This window comes from Aythya ferina (assembly GCF_964211825.1).
Source record: "Aythya ferina genome assembly, chromosome: 7".
In the NCBI taxonomy this organism is placed as follows: Eukaryota; Metazoa; Chordata; class Aves; order Anseriformes; family Anatidae; genus Aythya; species Aythya ferina.
In genome coordinates, this window is record NC_140302.1 from 27,882,627 (window position 1) to 27,899,303 (window position 16,677).

General features: G+C 36.5%; 1 protein-coding gene across 21 annotated transcripts in view; it reads right to left on the minus strand.

Moving 5' to 3' along the window:
• The window catches only part of LOC311439702 (uncharacterized protein), a 238,835-nt gene that overhangs the window by 126,712 nt on the left and 95,446 nt on the right, over positions 1-16,677 (minus strand). The window contains exon 6 of one of the 21 annotated variants that reach the window (XR_014694944.1): positions 5,330-5,466. The exons of the other annotated variants lie outside the window; for them this stretch is intronic. The gene's annotated coding sequence lies outside the window, so the exon portion shown is untranslated. Of the gene's footprint in view, positions 1-5,329; positions 5,467-16,677 lie in introns of those variants that run through there. 21 annotated transcript variants of the gene reach the window in all.

Sequence of the window (16,677 nt, forward strand, 5' to 3'; positions counted from 1 at the left end):
ATCGCATTCTCTCTTCTGCTTGCTCTGAAATGAAGGAGAAACAATGAGCAGATTTCCATCAGTTAAACAGATGCTTTTTGCATGCAGACTTTTCTGTGTGTAATGGTAGCTTCAACATTACAATTAGCTTTGTGTAATCTGATGCTAGACATATAAGCATAGGGCTCATTAAATGTCTTTCCTGTAAAAAATAAATAAATAAATAAATAAATGGACATTTTAAGGTAAAAAAGACTCCCATAAAATTAGGTTTCTAAAGATACTTCACTTAGCACAGGACTGCATTGGCAGTAAGGTTTTAATTGCTCAAAACCCAGTATTTCCAAGTTGTCAAAATTATTTGCATTAATTGCCTGTTTAGACAGACCAATAAAGCTTCTGTACTAGCACATTGTGTACCCAGTTGTGATTAATGGTATGGTTGAACTTCATATGTCTTCCTGTAATATGATTAAGAGGAATAGGCTATTAGATAAAGTTCAGAACAAAGATAAATGCACCTTTTTAGTGAAACTTCAAGTCTTAGCATAATTATTTATTTAAAAGGCACTGGGAAAAAAATACTCTTCAGACCAGCTCATCGGAGATGCATATTGGTCTAAATCCCTATTTAGGGTGATTTACATCATAGCAGAATATGGTTTCATTTTTCATACTTACAGTAGAAGCCAGCGCCAAACCTTTTCCTTTACTTCTGTGTAAATAAGATGCAGCTCCATCAATGCAAAGAGATTAATATTTTGTGCTTCACAGTACCTAAGTCTTTCCATAATGAAGCTCAACAATAAATTCTGCTGAACTTATCTTGCCTGTAATTTCTTATGTAGCTAATTAAACAGCAATAGCTTTTGTATATGCAAAGAGCAAGATGGGATGACTGCAAACAGATGTAGAAAATTTGCTTTACTGGCCAGTGAAATTATTCCCTGGGAGAGGAAACAGGGAGGCACTTTTGTATTTTGGCATTTTTGTTGTTGCTCTTTGCTTTTTTAAGCCATCTTTACACAGGTGGGGTGTTGAAATTGCTGGAAAACAACTTTAACTGATAGAATAATAAAAGCATTCTTGATCTCAGGCACAGTACCTGTTGTACATCTCTGACCAGGTTTAGCAGTAGTTCAGTGGAGGGGAATTTAATTTATAATTCCTTTTCGGAAAACCATGCTTTCTTCTTCAGCCCCTACTCTGTTGGCTGCAATACCCCTAGCCTGGTCCAGCTTGGAAGGCTAGCAAGAAATTTTAAACCCTTCTGGTTGTTTAACCTACAAAAGTGAAGGATTCATTACTTTAGAAAGACAGTAGGCTACTGGGAAAGCTCAGAAAGAAGAGCAGTGCTGTTTAGAGTGAAATGTGGCTGTCTATGGGATAGCAGTGAATATGCTTAGGCTGGAAAGGGGAAACAAGTAAGACTACAGAATGCGTTTTAACAGCAACCAGCAAAATTATTCTGGCATTATGACTTTTTCACCTGATACATGCTGATACCAAAATAGGAAAGAGTATGGACGTGAAGGCATCACACCTACATTTTACACACGTGCTTGTAGTAGGCTACAGCAGGGCTATTGTTCCTCTGGATATTTCCAGACAATTTATTTCTGCCTAAAAGTTTCATACTTGGGGATTTTAAACATCTGCCTAGGTGGTTGGGTGAGCAGAAATTACTAGTTTCTCTCTCTAGAAACCCCAGCTCCCCTTTGCCCATCCTTAGCCCTCTTTCATCTTATTCTTTTAAGAAAACAGATAATTCACTATGAGCATGTTCAGTGTCCGTTCAGTAGGAGTTGGTTTTTTTTTCCATATCAGCTGGAAACCACACAAACAACTACAATTAAAATAAAGTTAAACCACATAAAGCTACTTGATATCAATCATTAGGAATGCACCAGGACATGCTATGTCCTATGTACTTAACATGCCATGGAATAGCAAAACTAGTAAGCCCACAAACACAATGTTCAGGTGGTTTATCCTCTGCTGTAATTTGGAAAATATTTTTATCAATATTGTCACAAATTAAATTTTCAAGGCTGCAGGAAGGTACTAATAGCAATAGTGTGCTCATAGTCTTTAAATAGTTTTTTTCAAATTGTTGCACTGCTGCACGTTACATATAGTGACCTGAAAATTCAGATCCTTTGTGTTGTTTTTTCATAGCTACAAAACTTGCTTCTCATTTGAGAGTTAATAGAGAAGTGTCTTCTCTGCTGGTAACAAATGCAAAGTGTCTGGGGAAGTTTTGGCAATTTCACTTCATGAGATTTTTCACCAAAGTTTTAAATGCATATATCTGAAAACTCTTTTGCATTATCTTTAAAGGGTTTCTGAAATGCATTCATGAAGGAAGGAAAAAAAAAAGGAACTAATTTAACTAAAAGACAAATATCCTTCAACCAAGGTAATAAAGACCAGATTCTTACTCTTAGATGGGTAAAAAAAAGGTTTTATTTTCATGAAAATAATGTTGTTTAATATTTCAAAACTTTCTTATTCACAATAAAAATTCAAGCCCAACAAAGAGCTATTAAGTTTCTGCAAACTACAAAAGTGGGATACAGTCCATCCTTCAAAAGCAAAGTGTCATCATGTTCAATAATGCTAATGTGATGACAATGATCAGCAGTTGATTAAAACTACATATCTCTGTAATGCTTTCAACATTTTAATCCACATATTTCTGTTAGGGTACTAAATGTTAATATATAACTCCTCACAGTATATTCAAATAACAATTAGTAATCCAATATTTCTAAGTGACCAGAACTGACCCCACATAAATATAGAAAATAAAGAATAAAATATGTTTAGGCAAGTGAATTTTACAGAAAGAAGAAAAAAGAGGCAATTAAAGGCAATATTAAACTTTAGCCCATGGACAGCAATAGCTGTTGAAACAGGCAGGAAGGATAATGAAGGAGAAATGTTTAAAGAACCTCATGAATAGGAAAAGCTTTTAATTACTGCTTATATTGACCTACTACGTGACATCAGCTAGGACCCTACAAGGAGAAGGACACCTGATCGGACACCTGCTGATTTCAGTGGACCAGCGTGCAAGCTCAGCTGCTGTAGAGAGTATGGGGATCGAGACAGGGAGCAAACCGAGGAACAATAAGCCCCACCAAGATAGTTTTGAGTTTGCAAAACATTACATCATCTGATGAAGCCTGAGATGTGCTGACCACTGGAAGCACATATTTAGCCTTTGGTAGCCTTTAATTAGCAGTTAGTATCACCTTTGAAGCTAAACAGACCTGCTAACAAAGCCAGCCAGGGACCAAGAAAGTCTGTTGACTCTGACCTCTGTGTACCCAGACAGTCACCTATGCTACCTCAACAAGGTAGCTGAGCTGACCAGCTGACCAGCTTTATTGCACAGGTCATATATTTAATTCAGTCAAGAGCCTGACTGTGGCAAAGGCACTTCTGGAAAGATGCTGAGATGTGCGAAAATGTCAAAAGACTGAAAATCTAATTCCTCTCTTTCACTGGTTTGACTCTTATTGTTACAAATGTCACCTTTATTTCTAATCTACATTTATTACCTTTTACTTTATCTCTTCCATCTATGTAACCATGTTGGAATCTGGTTCACTAAACTGTTTTACTTTCTCTCTTTCAACTGTTCATTGCCACTGTTCTTTCCCATGTCTTGCAGTAAGCAAGGAGGAAAACATTGCATATCTCAGTATGAGGGAACTCCAAGAGCTTAATCCCCTCAGGGTTACTGCAGAAAGAGAGGTGTATTTTTTCTCCCTCAGAAAGGCACCTCGTCCTCTTCTTCTCTGTCCACTACTCTATGACCAACACTCCTGAATACAGCTACTGAGGCTACAAGAACCAATACAAAAACAAACAAACAAAAAATTAGAAAAATAAAAAATTGACCACTGAAATCAATTAATTTTTTTTTTTTTTAATAATCTATCTGCATAATCTAGAAAGCTTTAGTCCCAATTTCATATTTTCTTCTTATGAAGCTAGCTGTTACAGCTCATTTCATACTAAACACTAGCTTTTCCCTTCCTCTTCTTTCATAATGAAATACAGCCAACAGAGGAGGAAATTTAAGGAAAAAAAAAAACTGGCTGAAACAGGAAAAAAGTAATTCTCCTTTTTGAGAAAACAAAACCACCAGCACCAATAAAATTCAAATGTCATCTCAAGTTAGGCACATAGGATTGAGCTATCAATCACAGAAAAAATTATGCTTGCATCTGCATAGTAGAAAAACACATTTCATCAATTTAAGACCATAAACAATCCCACAATCCCTCCCAGCCATTTGTCTCCATGCTCTTTACTGGATTTAGTATGATGAAACCAAAGGATATTTTGGGGAAAGCATATTTTTCTAAGTTTATTTTAGGACATCTAAACAGGAGTATTGCTGCAGGATGTGTGAAATAATTCTTCTACTCTATTTACTGTAAAGAGCTGCAGCTCTAGAATTCTGTTCAGTTTAGGGAATAATATCTTAAAGACACAGAACTACTAGAAAGATGCCAGAAGAAAATCACAAAATTATTGCAGGTCTAGAGAACATGACCTCTGAAGAAAGACCTAAAAAACTAGTGATGTTTAGCATGAAGTTGGACAGGGTAAATCTTGAGATAAATGAAAGGTACTTGTGAAGAAGATACCTCTGTTCTTTTTATAAGATGCAATCTCAAGCCAGAAAGATTGAGGTGAGTTAGTAGGAAAATCTTCTGAACACTGAAACACTGGAGGCAAACATTTGTCAGGATTGATTAGATAAAGATGATCTTGTTCTGAAGCAAAGGAATTGAGAAACTGATCTCTTAAAATACTGTCCAGTCCTATTCTCCTATTTTTGATCCTATCTCTTTCCTATCAGCTCAATGAATTTTGCTTTAGCATGTGTGCTGTGACAGCCCTGTTAAAAGAGCTAAATTCTTTAAGTGCTCATTTCTAAATGTAAAATAATTTAAATCTCTTTGCATTGTATGTGTGGATTATTCTATGAAGATACTTTATCATTACTGTGTTACATGAACATTCACAGGTGTCAAATTTTGACTATATGGGTTTCTGATTGATTATACAGTTATAACATTTATAATGAATAATCACGTGAGACTGGCTATTACAAGGGAAGAAGAAAGGATTTTCAGCTTTTGAGAAACAACTAGAAGAACAAATGAAAATGGGGAGAAAATTATTTTATGACATGAGAAGAATATTAAAAAGTAAATGACCAGATAACAGATCAACCACAACCACGCACTTTAAGAAAGGAGGTACCAGCCAGCACCTTTTTATCTTACTTTTATGCACACTGCTTTGCATAGTACTAATAGGAAACAACAGGAGTGACAGCACTAACAGCTGAAAAATGAGCTTATAACCAAGCAAAACATTGTCTTAGCACTGAGATAAAGCTGTAAAGCCATGTTCGCAGAAGAGATCCAATGACTTGATTGTTCGTTCTTTGAGATGTTAAATCTGGAAATATTAAACAAAATTAGCTGTAAGAGTGCTTCTTCAGCCTTTCAGTTTTCTTAGCAAATAGCTGTGCTCCAGCCCAGAATATCTAAATTAGCCTCAAGGAGTCTACTTGCAGAAATATAGAGCTCTCTGCTGGCTAATTTATCTCAGGTTAATTAGCTCAAAGGTAGCCTGCTTCTGATATTCAATATACTCAAACACTAAACAGTGACATCTTGTAGGGTAGACATAACCTTACAGTATTAAAAACATTGCCAACCTGATCTAAAAAACACAATCAGACATCAAAACACAGGTTTGGTAGATTTATCAAAAGCAAGGCATTCCAGTTCTGTCTAGAAAGTAGTGCTCTCCTTCCATTTCTGATTCTGTTACCTCTTTTATGAGTTCAACTACTATTTCTTGTAGCCAACTTTATAACGAAACAAGTGCAAATTCTTGAAGGTTTATCTGCTGCAAATTACAGCTGGGTGATATTACTGTATCTTATGAAGAATCCTTTCATTCTGATAAGAAAACAAAACTCTGACTAAATACAAGCGCAGTACTCAGAAGCATTGTATGATTGCAGTATATTAGGCACTAATACTGCTGAAATGCTGACCCAGAAAAAATATCCACATTATTCACATTGTGTTCCATGCTATGCTATCCAAGTAATAAATATTTTCTCATTTGCAGTATCAGATGTGATTCACTAATCTAGAAAATTAGATTTCTAAAAGAACACGGATTACACTTGCCAAGTACCAAAAATCTATCAGAATCACTCCATTCTTTTTAATAAACTTTCTCTGTGCTGAAGCAATAGAGAAGGAATCAATATGATGTAAAAAAAATAAAAATAAAAAAAATTAAAAAAATCCCTGTTATCATTCATTAATTCAAATGGCGACCTTAGTCTTAATTAAACTAGAACTGCAGAGACCCAACGGGAGCTCATATGCATAAGTCCTACAATTACTTATTTATTATTTTAATTAATTATTTATTATCAAGAGTACTTTTTAAAAAGCTTGCTGAAGTATAATTAAAGTTATGATAGACTCAGAACAAAAAGTGAACGTATAGAACATTTTCCATACATCAAACTGAAGTCAGAATGATTTTGGTGCTTGTTAACGTATAAGCAATTCTATTTCTCTACAAGTGCAAATAGACAGTTACAAACACACTCAAGGAGAGTGAGAAATCATGGAGAAAATGAAGGTCTACATAACCAAGGAAGTAGAGATAGGAAACAAACAACTCTCTAGTTTGATGATACACCAGCCAGGCTGGTGGACCTCTGAACAACAACAGCAGAGATTCAATGTGGCAGTTGTGAACTCATGATGCAAGTCCAACTACCTCCACCCACCTCCTGAGTTAAGTGGGCACAGACCTCATCAAAGCCATTTGGACTGAAAGATCCTGGCACCTTCTGGTGATCAGGGACGCTTCAGAGGTGATTATATATTCAACATCAAAGTTGCCACAACAGTTTTTGTTATTTGGGTGCTGGTGCAAATCTGGCCTAAGATGACACTAAAGCCAACATTGTCATTGTCTACATGAATTGAGTCTGGTTTATGCTGTTTTTAAGCTAGCTACCCACTGATGCATTCTCACTATAGCATGGTCAAACCACACTAGCATTACAGCTCAAGAAAGATTATTATTCTAACAGATTAGTCCAGAAATATCAATCCACTGCTTTCCTCAAACATTAAACCTACATTGACTCTAATTAAAGATGAAGCCAGCTGTTGTCCTTGGATGTGCACAGATGTGTGATAATCATTGCCTATACTGCACACTGTGTACAGATGTAAAGACAAGTGTATTTAGCCAGATGGCCTACTGAAATTTATAAAAGCAGCTTCCCTTGGGATCAGACTGTTACCAGACCAAGCAAGAAGCTGTGTTTTGCTGTGGAGTTGAGTGAAGAGTAAGGGAGAGTGCAAAATATGTTTCAGTGAACTGTTTGCAGCCATTTCTTTTCTTGTTTAACATTCAGTACAACCACACAGAGTTACTCAAAACCTTCATCTTTCCACGTTTATGACTTAAAACATACACCATCAAACCCACAGACTGCTACTGGACTTTCTGATCCTGTCCTACTTCAAATTTACAAGGCCAAAGGTAAAAATGTTTACTTGGGATCTGCACAGAAAAATCTCTCACAGAAAAGTTTGCTGAAATATCTACAGCAGGGCAAACTCAAAGGTGAATCTTGCAGCTGTGCTGCACATACATCACTGACTATCAGAAAAGCTAAAAAGCTTTTTTCTTTTTTTTTTTTTTTTTTTCTGCTTGCAGTGATCAGATACTAAAGGAAAAACATACTGAGCTATTTATATTGTGTCTTCTTCCACCATTAAAAAGTCTTTGTAATAATTAATGCTGTGAAATTTAGTCTGAATATTCACATAAGGAATGACATGACAGTCTTTTCTATCTTAAGGAAAAGGACATAAAGGTAGAGCAGAGCCCAAGCTTGCTTAAGGTAATTGGCACAGAAATCATAACATCTCTTTGTGTTAGGTGTCAAGACATACCAAGAAGACAGGAAAGAAATGGATGAGGCTGGTGATGGCAAGCAAAGTACATGCTCTGTACCAGGCCCTGGTTAGTACGGAATATTTTTAGCTTACGAACTTTACTGAAATGTTTGAACAAAACAAGATAAGAAATCAGCCCTGTCTGGTTTGCAAGATTTTGATGAACATATGGTACATCCTGCTGGTGAACAAATCAGGTTTATGGCCACTTTCTCAGGTGGTCTCTAGGAATATTCTTTCTTAGATTGCACTCAGTTTTTGCTGGAGGAGAGTTTTCTTAAAAACAACAACAAAACAAAACAAAACAAAACAAAAAAAACCCACAACCTCATAAATGAAAGGATAGTACATTGATGAATACTGAAGAAACATCTTAAGACTTAGTAGTGGGGAGAAAAAAAATCTACTGGCTCAGAAGGGAGAGTCAACATGAGATAATGGAACTGGTTATTTTCCAGTTCTATCTTCCATGGTTCTATATTACAGTTCCCAGATATGGTGACAATGAATTAAATCTTGTCTTCTCACTAAATCTGATTTGGATTTGCAGTTTCCTTTCCTTGTTATAATCTGTGCCTCAAGAATGAATTGACTAATACTTCCTCTATAATGGCAAACCATATTACATCAGTCTTTTCTAGGCTATTTAATTGTTTTGCTGACATTTGCAACAGCAAAAGAGGTAGATGCAAGTGAACACTCAACAAAGTATGGGGAAAATGCACCAGATAGCACCATAGCTGGTACCAACAAACACTGGCATATAAAAGTCTGATGAATAAGACTGTGCTGAGATAAGAATTATTTGGTATTACATTTTATCAAGCTACTTTCAAGTAGCTGCTGACAACTAAAGTATAGTATTTATGATTCTCACCTGCCTGTCTACCCATAAATATATAGACCCATGTTTTAATCTTTCAAATGTCAATTATTTGTTGTTGTTGTTTTATATATATATATAATTCAAAGTATTGATAAATACCAGTAGTCAAAGGTAATTTAAAACAATAAGATTAAAACATATAATTAGCATGTTTTCAATATATATATTTATCATTAAGATTTCTCTTAATCATTAAGAATGCAGCTTTTACTACAAACTTTTATGTCAAACCCATATCACTGAATTGTCTGCTTCTGCAGTATCACTCCAGCAACATACATGTATTATTTCACAGTTATAACAAGGCCTAAGGTACATTGAGCTTAAAGAGAAAGGACTGTTTGTAGTACATTATTAGATGGAGCCCTTTCAAGGATCCTGAGACATTTTAATGGAACACAGGTACAAATTAATCGTGGTCAGCAAGACTCTCAAACAGCAAAGACAGACATCTGATAAGCAGTTTAAGATTTAACAGCTACCTCAGAGAATTTCTGAGTATTACATAGAGAACTCATCTTCCAAACATTGCATCTTAAACAGAGATAGAAAAAAACATGCATATGGATATTTACTTTTCCAATAAAAAGGGAATAGATTGATATTCCCAAGCTTGAAATTAACCTTAAAAGAAATTTCTCTCTTATACCTGCTGTCCTAACCACTGATTTTTAAAAAAGCAGTAGATTTTCTTGGCTTTGGTGACAAGGTGAACTGGTTAGATTGAAGATGAGGCAGAGGAAAACTACCGAATTCTGCATATAATTCTGTGTTAAAAATATATATATATAAATAAATAAATAAAAGGCAGCATGCAGAAACCTCCAGTTCCTGTTTCTGAAAAAGAGAAAATACTTTCCCTTCTTGGTCTTGACTGAGAGCTCTTTTATGGCAATGATAGTTTCATGACAAGATTAGGTAAACTGTAATGGAGAAACTGTAACTGAGTTTGTGTGCATTGACTGGGCATTTGAGCACAATAATGGCTGGGAGGTTTACTCATCCTCCTTCCCCTTTCATATCAACAGAGCAACCAAGCACTCTGTAATCTCTTATAAGAGGTGAATTCAAAGGAAACCAGATTTTAGCCAACAGAGGTAAAAGCTCAGAAGCCCTTTATCTAACTTAATAGAATTTTCTCAGTTCCTGTAGCAAAGAAACGCTCTTTCCTGTGTCAGTGAGTACCCTATACTAGAATGAAACAGTTTTTATATTAACTTTTATAAAAGCCTAGACCCTAAAACCTGCTGCCTTGCATTCCGCACTTTGCCCTTCTGACTAAAAGCCAGTCTGTACTGATACACAAAGATGGTGAAGAAAGGAAAGAATTCCAAAAGAGAATAATGTTATGACATCAGACTCAGATTCCTGGATGAAAAGACTTCTTACAAGAAATAATACACCAAAGAGCAAGAAGACTGTAAGATAGAGATAAGACAGAAGGAAGGTGGATTGTTGTCTTAAGACGTTTAGCTTGCAAGACTTGTACAAATACACGACAACCCTTGGAACATATTGTCTGGTTGCATAGAATCCCTGGCACCTAAAACCACTAGTTAGGCCAGGATTTTCTACCTCATTTCCTTCTTTGTCTCTCTTTTTCTCTGTTATATTTGCAGTATGTCTTGGGGATTCCAACTGATTTTAAAGAAGTAACCATGTAAGGAATGATTGCTTCCCTTATGCATCTACAGGGACCTCAACTATAATCTGGATGAACCACCTGGTCTGTTTATACTAAGATAGCTTCTTGGGGTAGAAAACTTTTCCAAATCTATTTGACAGTAGATAGGTGTTTATTTGCATTACATCCATCAGACTCACTGTCTGAAGGCTTGTAACAGAGTCCTCAGAAAAGAGACTTTCAGCAGTTGTCTGAGGCATTTATGTGTGCTAGCATTCCTCCAGGGAGACAGAAGATCTGTATGTTGATTGTAGGACTATCAGAGAGATGATAGAAAGAGAATGAGGTTATTTCTCTAAAACGTGACTGTAGGTTCAGAAATTCCTGCTGTGCTTCATAAAGCTTTAAGAAATGTGATATTTATTTTATCTCCCATGGGATATCATCCAGCAGAACTATAAAACACATGGATACAAACTGAGGGAACACCACAACAGAACTCTGACTCACTACAGATTTTCAGTATAATTTCAGTATAATTGTATTTTATGTCATTAACGCTGTATTCTTTGGGAAACACTGTTCCTGCAAGAATCTTGGTTCACTTTTCTGTTAAAGAAAAAAAAAAAAAAAAAAAAAAAAAAAAGTAAGCTATTCCTGGAAACGGAGCAATTGTTGCAACTTGGGAAGAAAAAAAAAAAAAAAGCATTGAGTAACCTCACCTTCAATACCCTGTGAAGGTAAAACTATCAGGGAGTAGTGCCCAAAGGCAGGCTACGAAAATGGTGGAAGGCCTAGAGGGCAAGGTATATAAGGAGCGGCTGAGGTCCCTTGGTTTGCTCAGCCCCGAGCAGAGCAGGCTGAGGGGAGGCCTCATGGCGGCCTGCAGCTCCCTCACAGGGAGCGGAGGGGCAGGCGCTGAGCTCTGCTCTCTGGGGACAGCGACAGGACCCGAGGGAATGGCATGGAGCTGGGACAGAGGAGGGTCAGGCTGGGTGTTAGGGAAAGGTTCTGCAACCAGAGGGTGGTCGGGCACTGGGACAGGCTCCCCAGGGCAGCAGTCAGAGCCTTGAAGCCTGCTGCAGCCCGAGAAGTGTTTGGACAATGCTCTCAGATGTAGGGTCTGATTATTGGGTGGTCCTTTGTGGAGCCAGGATTTGGACTTGATGATCCTTGTGGGTCCCTCCCAACTCAGGATATGTTATGATTCTATTTGATGTGCTGTCTTCCTCCTTGGAATGGCTAACCATGAGAATCATTAAAAATGGAAATATGCTCTTATAGAAGGTATCTGGGGCAAGACGTTTGGGAAAAACTGGTCTGGCAGCAGTTAGTGAGGACTGACTACCTAGGATTCTTCAGAAAATCTGGAGTATTTGAAACTCTAAGAGACATTGCAACCAAAGTCTACCCAACACCACTCTCTCAGCCCTGTTTTGCACATTATAACCTCGGTTTTACTGTTTACTGCTCTCAAAGGGCCTAGAAATCTGTTAAGAGGAAGCTCAAGAAGGAAGACAGATTTCTTCCTTCTGGAGGCTGTAGAATTTGTGTCCACTTCCAGTCACTTATTTCTTGCAAATAGGCAGCCCCATGTAGAATACTGTGCTCACATACTGACTTTTGTGAAGACATGAACTTTGTATTTACCTCTTCAGTAACACTTCTGAGGGACTGACTGTGAAAGAATAATTCATAACCAAGAGGTGACATGATTTTTTCTTAATGTTTTCCATAAATTCTTGCATTAAAAAGGCAGTATTTCACAGGGCAGGAACCAATTTTGAAAACAAATGATTGTATGCGTCTGTTCAAGGAAAATATCTTCCAGTGGAAAAACAATATAAGATTTTTTCATTATCTTTAAAACAGATAAGAGCTATATAATGAAAAGGTAAAACAAACAAACGAGAACACTGTCTCCCTTGGCTGTCCAAGAAATATTATACAATGATAATGCTTGAGACTGTCTTATTCAAGGCTGCAATGGTTTCATCATCCTGCTAAGGCTTGGCAAAACAAAAAGACCATACGGTAAAGGAAGCAGCAAACATTTCAGTCCCAAGCTAAAGTGCTGCTACAGCATTAGAGAACACAGTCTTTTGGATTCCAGAATATCTCATGAAATATTCCAGAATATCTTCTGAAACACTGTTCCTGCTGTCAAAGAGCATCCCCATCCCAACCCCAGACCCCTAAGCTGCTCATCTCACAGCCTCTATGGTCTTATTGCAGCCCTCCCCTGAGCATTTTTTTTTTTTTTTTTTTTTTTTTACAGGTGAATTCAAGAAGAAATTATTGCAGCATTGTGAAATGCTTCTCTACCTAGTCTTATTTGCATTGTATGAGGGAGGGGGGAAATAATGACAGTTCTAGAACCTAAAATTAATATTTCTACTTACTGGTCAATATAGAAACAATCTGGAAGCAAGTTCCACAGACAAGCTATACTACTGCGCCAATGGACAAAACATTTCATTCTTGGGTTTGGTAATTCAGAAATCAGTGGATTGCCCAACACCATCTCAGAATCTTCACCTGAATGTGACAAATATTTCCAAAGGAAGTTCTGTCACGTTACCCTGCCTGGGATGACTGGCTGGTACTTTTAGCTTTCTGATAGATCTCTAGCAGTAACAAACTGGTAACTGAGTGAGATCTCACAGAATGATGGGAAGGAGGGCAAGACCAAACTCTCAGGCTAGACATACAACAGTGACAGCTCCCAGTACTAGCAGATTAAAATAAATTACTGGGCCAGGATAATTCTGAGTACAAGTGAACACATGCTCACTATGTCCATGTTATGCTAGCATCCTTTTGTACTTACTTTATCTGTAACAAACCTAACTATGTAGACTACATTGTAAGTAGACTGTTTCAGACTTCTTTTCCTATCAATAGTAGCTGGATTCTTAATAACTACTGTTATAGCTACCATATTTTTGTCTGTATCTATGTTATTTTGTTGTTTTCTGATGTTTTTCTAATGCTGGTTAAGGTAAGATGCTCTCTAATAAAACTACAAGTTAAGCTTAAGGAGGACAAAGATTTGAGCCTGACAATAACATTACTGATGCACATTTTAATACAGTAATTGGTAGTTAAGTAAGACAGAGTGAGTCAGTAGAATTATTGGCAGTCAGCAATATTCACTCCCTCATTTATTTCTGCATGAAATACTGAAGACAAGACTGCAGTATAAGCAGCTACCCTTTCAAAAAAGTAATTATTTCTACTGTGGTCTGTACTGCTCTGCTTCCCACTGGTAAACAGGTAAGCCAGAACCAAACCCAATGCTTCAGACAAACATTAATAACTGCTTTCCTTTGCCTCACAGCATTCACCTGAATGTTTCAGGATAACAGTTGTGCACCAAGACACAGCTCTGTCTACGCTGCCAGTTTCACAAGCTATCAAATGAAATTCCATTTAAATCCATTTCCCTTATCCCCTTATTCACTCCCATGAAGTTATCAGAATGACTTGTGTTGTATGTTCTCCTTAGAAACAGATCGTGTGATATCATTTTCCCTATATTATGAGTAAGAGGCTGAAATTTTAGTGAGGAATAATCATATTCAGATATAGAAAGAAAAGTGTGCCAAGAAAAAAAATTCCAAATCAATTTGGTTTGTGTAACAGAAAGAAGAGGAGAAAGAGAGATGGGCTAGGGAAAGATTTTGGAAAAAAAAATAAAATTGAGAATTCCTCCCTCAAAGTTAACTAAAAAGGTGCCAATCTGCCACATACTGAAATCATCTTTCATGTTTATTCAAGATATGTGCTAATTTTATCACTATCAACCTGACCTAATATGTTTGGCTATTTATATATATTTTGTTGAAAATTATTCTGTTAAGTTTCTTGCTCACGGTTATTTTTCTAATGCAGATGAATGGAGTATTTCAGAACAGAAGCCACTTAATACAGAAATAGTAGCTGGATGACAGTAATGGCACTTATAAAATGGGTACTAACTCATGGTACGTCATGTTCATGTTCTCTATGCTAGTCTGAACAGTGGATACATCAGGAAAATGTTATCTCATCACTTGAAAGCATACATCAGGTTAAAGGATGAAAAATAACCAGTATCAGGTATAGGATTTATATTTGAGATTGTAAGAAGTGAGAATCTAAACTTACATCTTGAAATCAAAGTCCACAGCATAATAACAAAGAACTGATTTGGAACACTGTGTTTCTTGGAGGAAAACACAGTTCAATCAAAAATCAAAAGAAATGCTTTGAGTAAAAGAACTGATTTAGCCAAGTTTTTTCTTTTTTTTTCTTCTTTTTTTTTTTTTTTTTTTTTTTTTTTTTTTAGATGATGAAGAGAGAGGAGGATGCATTTAAACAACCCCCGATGAATCACAGCCTTTTTGTTCCCTTTTTTCCCCCTTTCTCTTATAAGAAGTATACTAGGAAGCATAAAACAGAGCATTCAGTTCCAAAAGATCCAAAATAAAATACACATCTTAAAAATATAGATATATCTCCAGCTGAATTTGGGATTACTTCTGAATAACAGAAAAACAACATTCAAGATCCTTCACAGGATGGGATTTTCACTTTCAAAACAGTTTTCTGGCAGAGTCCACTGCTCAGAATTGGTAACAAAACTCCAGGGTCCATAAAATTTTAGTCTACTTACACACCAGGGAATAGCATAATTACTGAAATACCAAACTGAGAAGGGGATTTAGAGAGACATCCTTTTCACCTGAAAAGATTTAGGAACAAACCAACAGGTTGACTGAAACAGCACAGAGCTTTGTGTGGTTTTGTTGCAGATCCCAGTTTTTGCATCAGGCAAAAACTCAAATAAATAATGAAATATTTCCGTTTATTCCTCAGTCCAAGACTCTTCAGACTTTTTGAGGTTACTTCACTGCAAGGGTAAGCCTGGCCTGCAAGAGTCATAGTTTTGCTGGTGAAGTAACAAAGCTCCCATTGGCTCTTAGGGAAAAATAATCAACTCTTCAGCATACATGTGTAATAGACTACAACTGATGTTTGAGGTTTCTTTTTTATTATTATTTATGTATTTATTTACTTACAGATTGGTTCTTGCAGCAGAGCAGACAGAATGAGAAACATGGTATAAGAAGTTTACAGAGTCCATTCAGAATTTCTTCCCCTCTTGGAGAAGGGGAGCACAGAAATGATGAAACCACCTCTCCTCACCCTAGTAACTCCACAAAAACAAAAGGGTTACATTTTAAGAAGCAGGGGCATGGCACAATTGGTACTTCTTAGATGTGTTCGGAGGCCGTTCTGTACCTCCTGTAGTAATATAAAAGCCCAGGTACAACTTGTTTAGGATCTTGTTTTGAACATTACCTGCGTCACGTATAATAAAACAATACTGTCTGAGGTATTATGGAAGGACGAAGAGGAATGTATGTTTGCCTTTTCCTGTAAGCCTTATGTGAACAATTTATAAAGTAAGGTAAATACCTTAAAGTTACTGGCTGTTCGGTATAGAAAGGCCAAAAACAATCTTCTAATACTCTGAAAGTCTGAGTCAATTTGAATGAAGTCAGAGGAATTTGCTGATCAAGATTCAAGTACCAAAAAAACAAGTTGAATTGAGAGGAATTGTAGAAGAAATCAAACACACAAGGACAAAATCAATTACAGCCAATGGCTATATTTACCTCAGTGAAGAATTTTGTTCATAAACCATTGATTTTTGCCTTCTTCAACAAAAGAAGTTCACTTTTAAACATAATTCAAAAGTTATGATAAAAAACAACAAACAGATTGTTGCCAATTATATTAATTTGTATGGCAGTAGCCCCAGCTGAGGAAGGAAGATCTTTGTACTAACAGCTGTAAGAATTCAAAGTCAGACCATGAACAAGGAAAATTTTTCATTATTAACAAAAAAAAAAAAAAGGCAAGGGGGATTGAATCATCATTTCAATGTTCTGGATGAAACCTAGAAACAGCACCTGACATGGTAGCAACTGCCATAGTGCTGCAAAATAAGGAATTTGTCAACACCAGATATACTGGGTCTCGTGACTGTTATTCGTGATCTGTTCTGATTTTAAGCCACAACTATATTTAGTCTTTAGCTACATAGACCCACACTACTAGCTCCCTTATTTAGCCTCAGAAATGAAAATATTAACCTTGTCAGA